At 38.2% G+C, this 19,501-nt stretch overlaps 1 protein-coding gene across 1 annotated transcript in view; it reads left to right on the top strand.

Annotated features, from left to right (window-relative positions):
- Positions 1-19,501, top strand: part of LOC145247363 (inosine triphosphate pyrophosphatase-like) — a 246,892-nt gene that overhangs the window by 90,355 nt on the left and 137,036 nt on the right. The window lies entirely within an intron of this gene.

Raw genomic sequence — 19,501 nt, forward strand, 5'->3', positions numbered from 1 at the left:
TGAAAGGTTAATAAATTGATTATGAATTGACTAAAAGCATTTAAATATACAGGGTGGAATGATAAAAGTGTCGCCCGAAAGAAAGCAACACTACAGCTTTATTTTAAAACTTTTATTGAAAAAAATCAATTCAGGTAACTTGATTATGTAGTAGAGCTGATATCTTTTCATTGTAGTTGCCTCCAGCCTCAATTACCACCTCAATATGGGTCTAGAACTGGGAGCATGCCTTTTCCACAAGCACGGGTGGGAGCTCGGCAAATACTCAGCAGATGGCGGTGATCAAGCTGTGGGAAGTCATGTTGGTGATGTTCTCGATGTATGACCAAACGAAGTAGTCTAGCAGTTTCAGGTCAGGGGAGGAGGGGTGCCAGTTAGGGTACAAAGTCGTAGCACTCCTGCTGAAGCCAAGCTTGGATCTCTTTGGACTTGTGGGCCGGCGCCAAATCCTGTTGCCACACTCAGGATCTGCCAGCGACCACTTGATTGAACCAGGTGATCACCACACTCTTGAGCACATCCACGTACACATTGGTGTTGACTTTCAAGTCAACTTCAAAGATATGAGGTGGCATGATGTGGCCCTCACTTGAAACCACACCAAAAACCATAACCGTGGATGGAAACTTTGTTTTCATCACCCTGGGCATGTCCCTATTATTCTTGGCAATCCAGCGATGCATTTTGAGGCTGCTGGCAATGGTCCTGTTGTCATAACTTGGATCGGTAGAAAGCATGAGTTGTACAATGGTGCATCTCCGATCTCGCTCGTTAACATTGTATCACTTTCAGACATGCTTGAAGGCTCCTATCACTCTAGAAATTTGTACACAAGCGGCCAACTAGTAGATGGTCTGCAACAACAACAACAAAAAAAACAGTTTTCATCAAACGGAAATGGAATCATGTCATTTTTTCTAGGGTGACAATTTTATCATTCCACCCTGTAAATTGTATTTCACACACACACACACACACACACACACACACACACACACACACACACACACACGTTGACCCCCAGAAGAATGAATATTTTGGGGAAAAAAAGTGCTTTCTGTTGTCTGAAGCAATGTTGAACAATAGTATATTAGTTTTTTGAGTTTGCTTTGTGTAGGTTTTTTTTTTTTTTTACTTTTAGCTAGACACTCTGATATATATACTTCACAAAAACAATCTTTTATATACTGGGAAAAGGTGGAAAGTCATTCATGAAATGTCTAACTTGTGATCAGAAAAAAAAAAATGAAAATAATAATGTATTATTTCGTGTATCCACATACAATGTTATTAGGAGATATAATATTTCATATATACATTTTTAATACTGTCATGTAATGAAGATGAAAAAAGAAAGATCTTTTCAATGTCTCAGTGCTCATTACCGGAGTTGCCTATTGATCTTAGTCTTGAAAAGACCAAGGCTGTAGGTAGAAGAAAAACAATGGGCAGCAAGAGAGTTCCACAACGTTGAAGTTCTTGGAAAGAAGTAACAGGAAGTTGTATTACGATGAGGTATTAAAACAATGAATTGATGGAGACCTCTAAACTAACGAGTTAAACAAGCTGGAACAAAGAAATCAAGGAATAGATCAGACAATTTTGTGGAACAGATGCCATAATAGTATTTTTAGAAAAGACTGAGACTAGCAACATAACATAAGGTTTTAGCAAAGAAAAAATTACAGATACGTTTCTGTAATTTGTTAAGAAATGGGATTCACCAACTCAAATATGAAAACAGGTTCTTTCTATCACTCTAAACACTTTCTCACACCCGAGTTTATTCTCTAAAAATCTACTATCAAACCAGAAAAATATGAATTCTATTTTGAACTCTATCAAGGCAGGACAAGTCCTTTCTAGCAGCTCCTGCCCAGATGTGGTAACAGTATTCCATCCTTGGACGTACCTAGCTCTTATATAGTTAGAGAATTGCATCAGCAGTGAGATATCTACTGGATTGATAGAAGGATCCAACCATTTTCCAGCGGCATTGGCAACGGATTTGATGTACATGTTCCATTTAAGATCAGGAGTAAAGGTCAAACCCAGAAGTTTGTCAAAATATGAGGCCCCCCCCCCAAGACGAGAGCCATTGATTTCAATTGATGCCAGATGAGGATCAGAATGTTGATGATGTAAAGAGAGAAGCTTGGTTTTAGATGCATTAAAAGTAACAAGCCACCTCTTTCCCCATTGTACTACTTGCTCAAGATCAGAGGAGAGAGAATCGGAGAGAACTTGGTCGTTTACCGTCTTAGATGTGCTACCGTAGATGGTAGGGTCATCAGCATAAATGTTTACGAATGATGTAAGGATGTGACTTGGAAGATCATTAATGGAAAAGAGTTGGGCCCAGGATGGACCGCTGAGGAACTCCAGCATTAATACTGTGAACTTCTGATTTTTGCCCATCAACTACTACTCTTATGAACCTATCAGAAAGAAATGATTTAATAATTAAGAAGACATTTTTCATAGCTGGAGATCTTGTGAAGTAAACCTTTATGCCATACCCTATCAAAGGCCTTTAATATGTCAAGAACAATTGCCCTAGAAAGGATTGCCTCTATCGAGAGATTCGCTAATGCTATGAGATATAACTGTAAGCACATCTACTGTAGATCTAGCAGAACCGAAACCATATTGTGTCACTAAGAAGGTTATTTTTGCTGAGATGGTTGATTACTTCTCTATTTAACACAGATTCCAGCAACTTACTCATGATGCACAGAAGACTTATTGGCCTGTACTGAAAGGGATGAGCAATCACCTGAATTCTTAAATACAGGGCATACTGATGAGATTTTCCAGGGTGATGGGAAGCAATTCTCCTTAAGACAATATTTAAACAGTTTTGTAAGTATGAGTGCTAGTTCTGGTTGAAGTTTTTTTTAGTACTATAATTGGAATACCATCAGGGCCAGTTGCTTTACTGGAATCAAGGTTTTTGATTAGCTTGGCAACATCACGTACAAATATTTGCATATCACATAGCATTTTTTCTAATACAGAAGGAAATATTGCAGGTTGGCGGCCTTGGGTAGAATTAGCTGTAAAGTTCTTGACACAGAGTTTGGCTTTGTCTGATGATGACGAGATTACCTCAGGTCCATTGATGATAGTTGGGATAGAGCACATGCTTCTGTTCAGGATTCTGTTTGATATTTGCCAAAACTGGTGGGAACCAAGCCGCTGCTCAACTACTTTGGACTTGACAAACTGAGCATACAACTCTCTTGCATTCTTTATTACTTTCTTACAATGGTTGCTAGCAGTCCTGAAAGCGGCTTTAGTTTCCATACATCTATTACGTTGGAAGCAGTGGAAAAAATGATTTCTGTGCTCAATGGCAGCAGGACATTCTGGAGAGAACCATGGCTGGCTGTTAGGTTTTTGCTTGAACTTTTTCGAGGGTATGAAACGGTCTATACCTACAATTAACCATTCCATCAGGTCTGATACTATAGAGGACACATCTTTTTTAAACATGGAACTCAGTCGTAGATCCGATATAAATGTACGGAAGTTATTCCAGTCAGCCATAGTGTATCAATATACTGTACGATGGTGTGGTACGTCTGAAGACTTATTACATTTCATTTTGATCTTAATTGATACAACAGAGGTCGGAAGATCCAAGAGAAGGCAGAACGGAAACTGAACATAGTTCAGGGCAAGTTGTGAGAAAAAGGTCTAGGAGACTTGCATACTGGCCGTCATTGTCGGGCATATGGGTGGGTTCGTGAACAATTTGAGTGAGGTCATAAGCAATGAAGAAATCATGACAGAACCTCCCCTCATCATCAGTCTTGTTTGAGTGGATCAACCATTCCACATTGTGAATATTAAAGTCTCCACATACGTGAATGTTAGCTGAAGGACAAGCAGATAGGACTTGGTCAATTTTGTCAGATATGCTTTTAAAGATAGTAACTCCACTGTTGTGGGGGCGATAGAGAGTTAATATAAATGCAGTAGTGTGAGCAAGTGCAACCCGGAAGCACATATAGGGTAAGTTAGGATCTTTTCTGGAGATGTTCCTACCACATGGAAAGCCATCTTTAATATAGGCACATATTCCATGCCTATGGCGATCTTGGGGGGTCAGATTTGGAAGTTAAGTTGGAGTATCCTTTAATTACGAACTCCTCTAGGGAAATAGCCTGTCAAATACCAGTTTCACTTAAAAATAAAAGGTCTGGTTTAGTCTCCTGTAATTGGGTTTCAACCTCTGGAAGGTTAGAATGTAGACCCCTGATGTTGGAGAAGGAGACATGGTAGTGGGGGTCTATGTTGGAAGTTGGAGATCCAGGTTTAATCATGTATTTTTTCTTGAAACTTGTCATGATGGAATTTTGGAATTTGTGGACTAGGTCGTCAGACTTGCTTAGAGCAGGATAAAGAGGGAAATTAAGAGAGAAAAAGAGACAAAGAAATTTTTTTTTTTACATGATAAGGTAAAGCCGTAACAATCACCCACTAATATGGCATCGAGAGGCTCCACCAGAAGCTACTGCATGGTCCAGAATCCATTCATCAAATGGCAATACAGCAGCCCCAGTACTTTGCACCTGCTGATAAGACAGCCTACTTAATGGTTAATCCAAGGTTCGGGTCCCTGACTATCAGGCGGATAATGTCAGCCCAAATAAAGCGTTTACCTCCAGCACCCTTACTAGTGATATGGCTACAAGGATAGACATAGAAACAGAAAATTTGCGCCATCTCTGCCAACTGTTTGCGCAAAATACTGCCAACCTAGAATACACTTTCTCTTCTCCCTTTGTCAGAAAAATCACTCATTAAAAAATGAGGACTGAGGGGCAAATAAAGAGAAGTGAGAGTAACAAGAGCTGCTGATAATGCATCCACAATGTGTTCTCTATTCTCCATTAAAAAAAAAAAATTATTAAGTATTATACTTAATAAAAGTCCAACTGACGGGTTAAAGGGAAAGTCTGGTGATAGATTCCCCTCTCACAAACTAAAAATGAATACAATTACCTAATCCATGTATGCAATCAACTTGGTAGATATAATAAACAACATTTATGGATGAGATACGCTATCATTAAATAAAACAATCAGAAAATAAAAATATAAATTAAATACTGAAATAAAATATTATCTTGTCGAAATCGAGCAAAACATGAAAATCACACTCAAGATGAGAACAGTAGTTCGATGAATAATAATACAAACAACCAATCCTCATCTCAAAAATTCAGAAACGCAATTCAAAAATAATTATTTTTAAAAAGCTTTAAATGATATTAAATTAAAATATTATGTGATACAAAGTTTAAACAAAGATTTTTTTTTCAGTGTTCCAATAATAAAAATATATTCATATATTTTTTATTATGGCTCTTAAGATAATAAAAATTGCAAATCCGAAATCGGCCTAAAAAATGTGTTGATTTTATTATTTAAATTAATAGAGGGTGATCTGTATTGAGGCCTGTAAACAACATTATCTTTAGATGCATACGTGTCAACAGAAGACGTTAAAATTAATTTTATTATCTCTAGTCTGTGTAGTTTGTTAATAAAAATGTATTTGTCTTACAAAAGGTAAGTCTTTTGTTTTTTATCCATAGCAAAAAAAATGTTACTTCCATTAATCATTATAATGTGAATGCCCATCTATAGAAATTGGCACAAAGATACAAAATGATGACGTTGCTATTAATGTGTACAATGCTGACGTTTTACACAACGTTGTGGAGATACCTAGTGTAATATAAACAAATGAGTGATGTTCTGAATTATTTTCGTTTTCTTTTTGTTATAAAGTGAAAAAAAATTCCTAAGTAAATCAAACCACTTATTTATTATAAGATTCAAAAGCACTGAGAATTTAATTAAAATTAAATAATTCTTGATAATGTTTAAAACCAGTGAACAAGAAAAAAACTGTCAAACAGCTTGAGAATTGATACAGAATGCAAACCAAACTAAATGAGTTTTATGTAAATACAAAAAAAAAACAACAAAAGCAAAATTAACATTGGCAACCTGCAAAGGGTGTTTAAGCTGTTCTTAAAATGGGGAGGTTGGGGGAGGTGTTTATTCTGAAAGCCGTTCTTAACATGGGGAGGTTGAGGGTGTTTATTCCGAAAGGCATTTTCTTATTTTCAACCTTCCCATGTTAAAATGTCTTTCGGAATAAACACCCTTTGCAGCTTTGGGTGGTCCCCCAGTGCACTTTCATCAAAAAATCAATAGTACTTATGTAGCGAACATTAGTATTTAGAAAGCACATGGAGAAGTTTTTTTTAACTCGTCTTTACTTTCACCTAACAATTTAATAAGCAATATAAAGGTAAAGTAATTGTTAATTTCCACTCATTTTGGTATTTGTGCACTTTTTATACTGTGCTGAAATAATAACATTATTATTTTGAAAACCATTCTTAACATGGAGAGAGGAGGATGTTTTGTAACTATTTTGTGCTTCCACCTAACAATTTAATACAAAAAAGATATTGTGAAACTTGAATTTAACCAGAAAAAATATTTAAAAATAGTATGGTATCAAAAGTGCATAAGCACCCTCATTTTAAACAGTTTGTGTATTATTATAATTCAAAAACTTTTATATTGTTTATTGCATTTTTTTAATTTACATTTGAAATTTTCATTGGGGATATTTTTATTTCAGAAGATTGTAATTTCAAGAAATTAAAAGATATTTTTAATTTCACTGGAAATGACTATCACTTCTGAAAGTTGACATGAACAATAAATTCCTTGAACAACTTTTTTATCTAAAAAATGAAAAAAAAAACCTGGGATGATGTTGTCAAATTTGCATCCAATTTGCATCAGCATCCATCAGTCGAGAATAAGGCACTTTTAACGTAATCCCCCATTGAGGAACGTTAGAACTATGCTGAGGTAGCTTGTATTCCCGGGTAACGCCAGATAACCCAAGGATTTTATTTTATTTTATTTTATGTCAAAATAGATATTGTTTGAAGGCCAGAGAGATATATTTTTACGGCTAAAACTTAACAACAGGAAATACGAGGATGTTAGACGGACATATTGTACTGGCTGAGTGATGGGTGGTGACCTCGAAGTTATGTGATTTTTAGTCTTGAATGGGATCTCAGATCGTTGGGGCTTAGTGGGATTGGGTCAATGCGCTCTAAAATTAAACAGAGTGCTCGTTGAATTTGGGGAGAACAGGTTGTATAAACCCGCCGTTCCCTGGGAGTGAGGACCCCTCCCCACCTCATCCATCCGTCGGTCGCTGTCTGTGAAGAGAGTTGAGACTTTGAAAAGAACTTACAAAATCTGAATGAGAATTGTAAAAACATTTTGTACATAATTTTGTGAAAATTAAGCTTTGTAGATAGACTACAATTGTTTGTCTTTCTTCCTGCCTGCCGGTTCAATATTCGCTTTCAGCATACCAGATTATGTAACAACCTCCTCTCAAACGAGGCGTTACACACTTAATTGAGAAAACTCATACTGATGCCTATTTAAATTTAAATAACTCTGACAGATTCCAGACATTTTTATTTGAAAACTTAAAATTTGTTGGAAAGCATTTGTCATGTGCTGGTATTTCAAGAAATGAACTGATTAGTCTAAGATTTTCAAAGCGACCAGAAGTAATTGCACTTACAAATCGCATCATTCTAGACTTAGTTTCCTTACAAAAGAAAGAGGTACTTCCACCATCCTGGGTATGTCAGGCTGTAGAGTATCTATCTGGATATTCCATTGATAAGCAGTCATTTGGGAAGCAAGTGAAGAAAATTCAGACAACATCTATAAATCTCTATAAATCTTGGTATTTTAATCAACATTATAAAGACTTCCTGAAAGCAGATTAATGGTGTCAACCAATCAGTGAGGATGTTACCACAACCTTTGTGAAATCTAGTCCAGTTACACCCAAAGCAGTTATGCCAGCTTGTAGAAAGAGGCTGACAAAAGCCGGCTTATGATAATGAAAGCAACCTAGAAAATTCACCATTGCAAAAACTATTCAGAAAAAAAAATTCAGGGGAGAAGTGGAAGATATGCAGAAAAAAACTGAAAAAAGGAGATAAAGTCCAAACCATGAGAAACACACTGCAGAGAAGATGAGTCGTTTCATGACAATTTGAACCAAAAAGATGAAGAGCTGAGAAAGAATAAAGATTTTTTGTCATTACAACAACAATATGAGGAAAATAAAATTAAACTTTAAAGAACCTTGTCTACTTTACAACAGAGAAATCAGAAGCTTTCAAAAATGAGACACTTTTGAAAAGATGTGAAAAAATACTGAATAAGAATGAAAAGATGGAAAGAGCAGCCAATCAAATATTGTCAAAACAAATTTTGAAGTTGAAGCTGCAACTGAAAAAAAAAAATAAACCCTCCTCTCGAATTCAAGAAAAATTCACAAGAAAAGCAAATAAGAAAAAGAAGAATGAGTTGAAAATAGAACAGATGAAATTTTATTTGCATTCTGATGGCACAGAAAAAGATTGTAGGACACCATCTTTCAACAGTTGCTTTCATGTGGATTCACTTCTGTATTCAAGGAAGATTCAGATACTTTAGTTGATGTGGCTTTTAATCTGCTCCAAGAGTTGGCTGATCTGTTCACAAATAATGCTGTATTTCGGTCAATGTTACAGAATTTGACTGGCCTTATGAGTGACAGAGCAAGTGTCATGGAGTCATTTGAGTCTGTGTTTAGCAATACACATGAAAAAATTGAAATAGGTTAAAATATTTCTATATTAGTATACATAGAAAGAGCCTGATGAGCTAAGAAAGAATCTTTTTAAATTTTTAAAATCTGATTAAAATTAAGGAAGTTATGACTATTTTTTGTGCCTCACACGTTTGGATATTTTCCCCTCTTTAAGACCATATGCGTTTCGTCACATTTTTTACGCTACGTTTTCAGTAAAAATGTCATATCTTTGTTAAAACACAAGATTAAGCAATTTAGTAATTGTCTGTATTTTTGAGATGAGGTGTTTTCATTTATTGAGATTGTCGGACTGACTTTCTCATCTTGGTTGTTATAGTCACAACGTTTCGGCCGTTTTGCCCTCCGGCCTTCATCAGATGTTTTGTATCGAACTGGAGAACCATTTGTTAGGAGTCTCGAACCCAACCCTTTATTATTACAGGGGTATCGTGTTCAGACTCCAGCTAGGCTTTGGGACATAGTTGCTGATTCTCTGTTTTGAATGTTACTTTTCACTGCCTTCGTTCAGGATTGAACTCAGCACCTTTGGGTAACTGTAAACTTTGATACAACGTCTAGGACCACTCGGCGATATGTCACTAGGAAAATTCCTAGGTTTTTGTTAATGTTAAACCTATGTTGTTATTCAAGGTTTTCTCTCTCTATTAGAGGTGTCCAAATTGCATTCAGCTCTACGCTTGGTTTGCTCAGTAGGTTGTTATGTCCGAGCATGTGAGTTGTTTCTTTAAGTTTTCTCACTTTCCAGTGGGTCTCTCTGTTTATTATTTTTACTTCATCCCATAGAGGGCGATGGTCCCTCCTCTCCATCCAGACATGGTTGGCTATACACGATTTTTCTGTCTCCCCTTTAGTTACTGCTTTTCGGTGTTCTTCCACCCTTACTTTGAGGGGGCGGCATGTTTTACCCTTGTAAACCTTTATGCAACTGCATGGGATGGAGTATATGCAGTTCTTGGTCATGTTCTCCTCCATGCAGAGCTTCACTCGTACCAGGTGTCGTCTGAGTGTTGACTTGCTCTTGAATACCGTCCTGATGTTGTAGGGGGCACATATTCTCTGAATCTTTTCGGAGATGCCTCATATGTATGGTAGGCAGACTGTTGATATTTTTTGAGTTTCATTCTCCTCTCTTATACTATTAACACGTCTGGTGGATAGTATGCTATCGGGGTAGTTGTTATGACGAAGGGTATTCAAAAGTCAAGAAGAGAGGAGAATGGCCGTCGTACAAGAGACTAAACAAAAGGTCTGCCCCGTGCTAGACTACCGTGAGCTCAATGAGCATGTCGACCCATATACGGCAAGGGCTGATGTGTGTGCACTCAAATTAAGGGAGTGGCGACAGCAGGGATTGAACGTGGCAACTCTGGACCTACACAGGGCTTATCTGCAAATACGCATTGAGAAGAAATTGTGGCTATTTCAAACTGTGGAAATTGGAGGAACCCGATATTGTCTAACCAGGCTAGGGTTCGGTCTAAATGTGGCACCAGGCATTATGACAGCAATCATGCATGCTATCTGGCAGCAAGATGAGGCAGTGCAACAGGCAACATCCTCATATATCGATGATATATTCGTCAATGAGAGCCTCATGTCAGCGCAATCGGTTAAAATGCGCTTTGAAAGCTTTGGACTGACATGTAAGGAACCAGAGCGTCTATGCGATGGAGCAAAAGTTCTCGGCCTGCACGTGCGCAATAGCAAGGAGGGACTTTGCTGGAGAAGAGGAAGTCGCGTCCCAAAAGTCCCATCAAACATCACTCAACGAACAGTGTTTTCGCTTTGTGGAAAGATGGTAGGCCATTTCCCTGTGTGCGGTTGGCTCAGGGTGGCCGTGGCGGCCATAAAAAGACGTGCAACAGCCGTGTCGTCGGGATGGGACGATGCAGTACACGATGTCACCCTAAGGAGCATGCTGACAGAGACTGTATCCAGGGTGACCAGTGATGACCCCCGTTCAGGGAAAGTGGTGCGTCAGCGGGAATGAGTTCACGGTCTGGGTAGATGCTAGTTCACTGGACCTTGGAGTTGCCCTGGCAGTTAATGATTCCATTATTGAAGATGCCTGTTGGCTTCGGCCAGAGAATAATTCGAGGCACATAAACCTGGCCGAACTTGATGCAACATTGAAGGGCGTTAACTTGGCGCTTCAATGGCAAGCCAAGGTTCTACATATCATGACTGACTCGGCATGCACTCATCGGTGGATAACCGATGCATTAAGTGAAAGAGCATGGCTGACAACACCAGCATCAAGTGAGATGTTAATTCAAAGATGGCTTGCCACCTTGGTCGACACCATCACAGAGTACGACCTGACTGTGGACGTAGTGTTGATCAGGTCTGCGCTCAACAGAGCAGATGCTCTGACAAGAGTCCCTCAATTATGGCTTCTGGCTGGTGCTCGGAGAGATTCTGATAATCTGCAAAACACATGTGCAGCAGTTGTGTGTAATGTGGATGCAGCACGCATCATGGACATTCATCGTCAGTGTGGACATCCTGGCATCAAGCGGACACTGTACTTTGTCAAGATGATTGATCCAGGAGTAGAAAAAAAAGATATCCGAAGAGTGGTGGAAAGTTGCGAGGCCTGCCAATCCATCGACCCAGCTCCAGCATGATGGAAGAAAGGGGAGTGGTAAGTGGCAGAGAGTGGGCATGGACATCAAACACTACGGTGGCAACCACTTCCTTACCCTCATCGATTGTGGGCCTACACGTTTCGCAGTCTGGAGACTCCTCGGGCGCCAGGACTCTTGCAACATTATTCGCCAGCTGTCATCTGTGTTCTGTGGAAGAGGTGCACCCGATGAAGTGCTGACGGACAACGACCCAGCCTTTTGCAGCCATCAGATGAGGCAGTTCTTACAAGAATGGGGTGTGCGGCTGCAGCTTAGATGCGCTTATGTGCCTTCTGGCAATGGTATAGTTGAGAGAAGCCATCGCAGCATCAAAACAATTGCAGCCAAGAAGCAGTGCACCATTGCAGAAGCTGTGTACTGGTATAATCTCATGCCAAAGGATGGCGTCTCTCCAGGAACGGCACCTGCAAACGTAATCTATCAGTACCGTGTCCGAGAAAAAGGAATCCACCCCGATACAACTGTGGCCACTGAGATAGAACGGAATCGATATGCCAAAGGGGATGCTGTCTGGGTGAAGCCGCCAGGAAACCGATGTACTGGCAAGTATAAACTGGGCACAGTGACCGATGTGGTGAGTCAGCAGTGTGTCTAGGTTGATAGCGTACCCCGTCACGTTAGGGACCTACGGCCGGCGACACATATACCACCTCCAGTGGACGATGAGAGTGACTCTGACTCTGAGACGAATGGGCCATCGCTTTGGTTTGCACCATCCCTATCAAGCAGTGACTCTGAATCAGTAGCCTCCACGGAGATGAAGCCTTCCCCGACCATCAGGCGGTGGATGAGAGCGCACGCGAAGACGAGAGCAGCACTGTCTCCCTTCGCAGAAGCACCCGACGGCGGCGATCGCCACCCCCCTGCCGTCTCTGTGATCATGAGATCAGGGGGGAGTGTGGAGAAAGAAGTGGCTTACCGTTAAAGCAGCTGCGCGTTTGTGCATGCAAAGCACAAATTGAGAATCAAGATGGCGCCCGCATGCGTTTATGTGGAAAAATGTCTCGGGGAATCTCGGAGAATCTCGTACCCTGATTCCATAAATAACGAGGAAAGGAAAGCAGGAGGACAGACGATTTTTAGTCACTAAAGCGAACGTACGTGTGTAAAAGAAGAGGTAGAAGAAAAGAGTGTGGTGAACGAAACAAACAACGACTCGGTTGAAAGTAGAGTTGTAACGAACACATGTACATTTATATTTATTAATTCATTTGAAAGTATATTCATTTCCGAACAAAACAGTAGTAATTTGAAGACTTGAAGTGCTTTAGTTTAAAAAATATGGCTATTTTAGTAGAACTACTTTGAAATCTGTGATTATCCAAAGCGTTTTTTCTGTCCGTGTGTATTACTACTATGTTGTACTCTGTCAAGGCAGGATAGGCTGTTTTTAGTATCTCCAGCCAAGATGTGGCAGCAGTACTCAATCCTTGAGCGTACTTGGTTTTTATACAGAGAGCGAATTGCATCAGTAGTGAGATATCTTCTGGAGCGTTAGAAGGATACCACGATTTTCCCAGCGACTTTAGCAATAGGCTTGATGTACGTGTTCCATTTCAGATCAGAAGTAAAGGTCAAACCCAGAAGCTTGTCGAAACATGGAGCCCTGAGGGACTCCAGCATTAATACTGTGAACCTCTGACTTCTGCCCATCAACCACTACTCTTATGAGCCTATCAGAGAGAAATGATTTAATAATTGAAAAAACATTTCCAGTTATACCGTAGCTGGAAATCTTGTGAAGTAAGCCCTTATGCCATACCATATCGAAGGCCTTTGTTATGTCAAGAGCAATTGCCCTAGAAAGGAACTCAGTTGAATTTGATCAGCACAGAAAGTGGGCATATATTCACGGCTAATCCATTTTATAACTAAAAAACACACATTCAGATAGCAAAATATATTATCAGAAATCTCTATGAACTGCAAACTTAACAAAATATATACAATAGAAAGTACCAAAAATGTTTTGGAAAGTTTTTAATAAAAATCTCATTTAACTATAATTTCATGTTAATTGCATGCTATGTATGATAGTGATGTAAGTTTCAAGTATAACTACATGTCATATTGGTCTGCAAATTTCTGTTTGTGAACTTATGTGCATTTGGTTTTGTTTGTATATCTGTATGCCTTCAAAGTCATGTATGCGAATGTTTGAACATATATGGATGATACAGAAAGAAATCACAAAAGTATTTAAAATAATCAAGTCCAAACAAATATGTATAGTCGTAAAAAGTTCTAATTATCTTTTGTATTTCAACCATTATATTTGAAAATATTTCTTTTGTTTTCATATGAACTAATCTCAACTTTTATTTTAAGCATGAAAAAATGAACTAATAAATAAATTAAGCAAACCAAGCACAACTTGATTTTCTCTACTACTTGTCAACATTTAATACACAAAATGTGCAGTGGAATTACTCATAGATGATAATCAGTTTATGTACAATAAGTGTAAGTGGAGACACATAAAACCTGTGGAGAAAGTGTGTCTGGATTACAAAACTATTGAGAAATTTAGTTACTTTGTTTGAGAGAATTAGGATGGAGTTCAGGGAACTTTTATCATAATTTTACCAGCAGGGTATAATTGAGAGAATTAGGATGGAGTTCAGGGAACTTTTATCATAATTTAACCAGCAGGGTGTTATTGAGAGAATTAGGATGGAGTTCAAGGAACTTTTATCATAATTTAACCAGCAGGGTGTTATTGAGAGAATTAGAATGGAGTTCAGGGAACTTTTATCATAATTTAACCAGCAGGGTGTTATTGAGAGAATTAGGATGGAGTTCGGGGAACTTTTATCATAGTTTAACCAGCAGGGTGTTATTGAGAGAATAAGGATAGAGTTCAAGGAAATTTTATCATAATTTAACCAGCAGGGTGTCATTAAGAGAATTAGGATGGAGTTCAGGGAACTTTTATCATAATTTAACCAGCAGGGTGTTATTGAGAGAATTAGGATGGAGTTCAGGGAACTTTTATCATAATTTAACCAGCAGGGTGTTATTGAGAGAATTAGGATGGAGTTCAGGGAACTTTTATCATAATTTAACCAGCAGGGTGTTATTGAGAGAATTAGGATGGAGTTCAGGGAACTTTTATCATAATTTAACCAGCAGGGTGTTATTGAGAGAATTAGGATGGAGTTCAGGGAACTTTTATCATAATTTAACCAGCATGGTGTTATTGAGAGAATTAGGATGGAGTTCAGGGAACTTTTATCATAATTTAACCAGCAGGGTGTTATTGAGAGAATTAGGATGGAGTTCAGGAAACTTTTATCATAATTTAACCAGCAGGGTGTTATTGAGAGAATTAGGATGGAGTTCAGGGAACTTTTATCATAATTTTACCAGCAGGGTGTTATTGAGAGAATAAGGATGGAGTTCAGGGAACTTTTATCATAATTTAACCAGCAGGGTGTTATTGAGAGAATTAGGATGGAGTTCAGGGAACTTTTATCATAATTTAACCAGCAGGGTGTTATTGAGAGAATAAGGATGGAGTTCAAGGAACTTTTTCATAATTTTACCAGCAGGGTGTTATTGAGAGAATACGGATGGAGTTCAGGGAACTTTTATCATAATTTAACCAACAGGGTGTCCTTGAGAGAATTAGGATGGAGTTCAGGGAACTTTTATCATAATTTAACCAGCAGGGTGTAATTGAGAGAATTAGGATGGAGTTCAGGGAACTTTTATCATAATTTAACCAGCAGGGTGTTATTGAGAGAATTAGGATGGAGTTAAGGGAACTTTTATCATAATTTAACCAGCAGGGTGTCATTGAGAGAATTAGGATAGAGTTCAGGGAACTTTTATCATAAAATAAACCAGCAGGGTGTCCTTGAGAGAATTAGGATGGAGTTCAGGGAACTTTTATCATAATTTAACCAGCAGGGTGTTATTGAGAGAATTAGGATGGAGTTCAGGGAACTTTTATCATAATTTAACCAGCAGGGTGTCATTGAGAGAATTAGGATGGAGTTCAGGGAACTTTTATCATAATTTAACCAGCAGGGTGTTATTGAGAGAATTAGGATGGAGTTCAGGGAACTTTTATCATAATTTAACCAGCTGGGTGTTATTGAGAGAATTAAGATGGAGTTCGGGGAACTTTTATCATAATTTAACCAGCAGGGTGTTATTGAGAGAATTAGGATGGAGTTCGGGGAACTTTTATCATAATTTAACCAGCAGGGTGTTATTGAGAGAATTAGGATGGAGTTCAGGGAACTTTTATCATAATTTAACCAGCAGGGTGTCATTAAGAGAATTAGGATGGAGTTCAGAGAACTTTTATCATCATTTAACCAGCAGGGTGTTATTGAGAGAATTAGGATGGAGTTCAGGGAACTTTTATCATAATTTAACCAGCAGGGTGTTATTGAGAGAATTAGGATGGAGTTCAGGGAACTTTTATCATAATTTAACCAGCAGGGTGTTATTGAGAGAATTAGGATGGAGTTCAGGGAACTTTTATCATAATTTAACCAGCAGGGTGTTATTGAGAGAATTAGGATGGAGTTCAGGGAACTTTTATCATAATTTAACCAGCAGGGTGTTATTGAGAGAATTAGGATGGAGTTCAGGGAACTTTTATCATAATTTAACCAGCAGGGTGTTATTGAGAGAATTAGGATGGAGTTCAGGGAACTTTTATCAAAATTTAACCAGCAGGGTGTTATTGAGAGAATTAGGAAGGAGTTCAGGGAACTTTTATCATAATTTGACCAGCAGGGTGTTATTGAGAGAATTAGGATGGAGTTCAGGGAACTTTTATCATAATTTAACCAGCAGGGTGTTATTAAGAGAATTAGGATGGAGTTCAGGGAACTTTTATCATAATTTAACCAGCAGGGTGTTATTGAGAGAACTAGGATGGAGTTCAGGGAACTTTTATCATAATTTAACCAGCAGGGTGTTATTGAGAGAATTAGGATGGAGTTCAGGGAACTTTTATCATAATTTAACCAGCAGGGTGTCCTTGAGAGAATTAGCATGGAGTTCAGGAAACTTTTATCATAATTTTACCAGCATGGTGTTATTGAGAAAATTAGGATGGAGTTCAGGGAACTTTTATCATAATTTAACCAGCAGGGTGTCATTGAGAGAATGAGGATGGAGTTCAGGGAACATTTATCATAATTTAACCAGCATGGTGTCATTGAGAGAATTAGGATGGAGTTCAGGGAACTTTTATCATAATTTAACCAGCATGGTGTTATTGAGAGAATTAGGATTGAGTTCAGGGAACTTTTATCATAATTTAACCAGCAGGGTGTCCTTGAGAGAATTAGGATGGATTTCAGGGAACTTTTATCATAATTTAACCAGCAGGGTGTCCTTGAGAGAATTAGGATGGAGTTCAGGGAACTTTCATCATAATTTTACCAGCAGGGTGTTATTGAGAGAATTAGGATGGAGTTCAGGGAACTTTTATCATAATTTCACCAGCAGGGTGTCATTAAGAGACTTAGGATGGAGTTCAGGGAACTTTTATCATAATTTAACCAGCAGGGTGTCCTTGAGAGAATTAGGATGGAGTTCAGGGAACTTTTATCATAATTTAACCAGCAGGGTGTTATTGAGAGAATTAGGATGGAGTTCAGGGAACTTTTATCATAATTTAACCAGCAGGGTGTTATTGAGAGAATTAGGATGGAGTTCAGGAAACTTTTATCATAATTTAACCAGCAGGGTGTTATTGAGAGAATTAGAATGGAGTTCAGGGAATTTTATCATAATTTTACCAGCAGGGTGTTATTGAGAGAATTAGGATGGAGTTCAGGGAACTTTTATCATAATTTAACGAGCACGGTGTTATTGAGAGAATTAGGATGGAGTTCAGGGAACTTTTATCATAATTTAACCAGCAGAGTGTTATTGAGAGAATTAGGATGGAGTTCAAGGAACTTTTATCATAATTTAACCAGCAGGGTGTTATTGAGAGAATTAGGATGGAGTTAAGGGAACTTTTATCATAATTTAACCAGCAGGGTGTCCTTGAGAGAATTAGGATGGAGTTCAGGGAACTTTTATCATAATTTAACCAGCAGGGTGTTATTGAGAGAATTAGGATGGAGTTCAGGGAACTTTTATCATAATTTAACCAGCAGGGTGTAATTGAGAGAATTAGGATGGAGTTCAGGGAACTTTTATCATAATTTAACCAGCAGGGTGTCATTGAGAGAATTAGGATGGAGTTCAGGGAACTTTTATCATAATTTAACCAGCAGGGTGTCATTGAGAGAATTAGGATAGAGTTCAGGGAACTTTTATCATAATTTTACCAGCAGGGTGTCCTTGAGAGAATTAGGATGGAGTTCAGGGAACTTTTATCATAATTAAACCGGCAGGGTGTTATTGAGAGAATTAGGATGGAGTTCAGGGAACTTTTATCATAATTTAACCAGCAGGGTGTCATTGAGAGAATTAGGATGGAGTTCAGGAAACTTTTATCATAATTTAACCAGCAGGGTGTTATTGAGAGAATTAGGATGGAGTTCAGGGAACTTTTATCATAATTTAACCAGCAGGGTGTCATTGAGAGAATTAGGATGGAGTTCAGGGAACTTTTATCATAATTTAACCAGCAGGGTGTCATTGAGAGAATTAGGATAGAGTTCAGGGAACTTTTATCATAATTTAACCAGCAGGGTGTCCTTGAGAGAATTAGGATGGAGTTAAGGGAACTTTTATCATAAAATAACCAGCAGGGTGTTATTGAGAGAATTAGGATGGAGTTCAGGGAACTTTTATCATAATTTAACCAGCAGGGTGTCATTGAGAGAATTAGGATAGAGTTCAGGGAACTTTTATCATAATTTAACCAGCATGGTGTTATTGAGAGAATTAGGATGGAGTTCAGGGAACTTTTATCATAATTTAACTAGCAGGGTGTCATTGAGAGAATTAGGAAGGAGTTCAGGGAACTTTTATCATAATTTAACCAGCAGGGTGTCATTGAGAGAATTAGGATGGAGTTCAGGGAACTTTTATCATAATTTTACCAGCAGGGTGTTATTGAGAGAATTAGGATGGAGTTCAGGGAACTTTTATTATAATTTAACCAGCAGGGTGTTATTGAGAGAATTAGTATGGAGTTCATGGAATTTTATCATAATTTTACCAGCAGGGTGTTATTGAGAGAATTAGGATGGAGATCAGGGAACTTTTATCATAATTTAACGAGCAGGGTGTTATTGAGAGAATTAGGATGGAGTTCAGGGAACTTTTATCATAATTTAACCAGCAGAGTGTTATTGAGAGAATTAGGATGGAGTTCAAGGAACTTTTATCATAATTTAACCAGCAGGGTGTTATTGAGAGAATTAGGATGGAGTTCAGGGAACTTTTATCATAATTTAACCAGCAGGGTGTCCTTGAGAGAATTAGGATGGAGTTCAGGGAACTTTTATCATAATTTAACCAGCAGGGTGTTATTGAGAGAATTAGGATGGAGTTCAGGGAACTTTTATCATAATTTAACCAGCAGGGTGTCCTTGAGAGAATTAGGATGGAGTTCAGGGAACTTTTATCATAATTTAACCGGCAGGGTGTTATTGAGAGAATTAGGATGGAGTTCAGGGAACTTTTATCATAATTTAACCAGCAGGGTGTTATTGAGAGAATTAGGAAGGAGTTCAGGGAACTTTTATCATAATTTGACCAGCAGGGTGTTATTGAGAGAATTAGGATGGAGTTCAGGGAACTTTTATCATAATTTAACCAGCAGGGTGTCCTTGAGAGAATTAGGATGGAGTTAAGGGAACTTTTATCATAATTTAACCAGCAGGGTGTCATTGAGAGAATTAGGATAGAGTTCAGGGAACTTTTATCATAATTTAACCAGCAGGGTGTCCTTGAGAGAATTAGGATGGAGTTAAGGGAACTTTTATCATAATTTAACCAGCAGGGTGTTATTGAGAGAATTAGGATGGAGTTCAGGGAACTTTTATCATAATTTAACCAGCAGGGTGTCATTGAGAGAATTAGGATAGAGTTCAGGGAACTTTTATCATAATTTAACCAGCATGGTGTTATTGAGAGAATTAGGATGGAGTTCAGGGAACTTTTATCATAATTTAACCAGCAGGGTGTCATT

Source organism: Euprymna scolopes, chromosome 25 (genome assembly GCF_053919585.1).
Source record: "Euprymna scolopes isolate OS-2025 chromosome 25, ASM5391958v1, whole genome shotgun sequence".
NCBI classification, from domain to species: Eukaryota; Metazoa; Mollusca; class Cephalopoda; order Sepiida; family Sepiolidae; genus Euprymna; species Euprymna scolopes.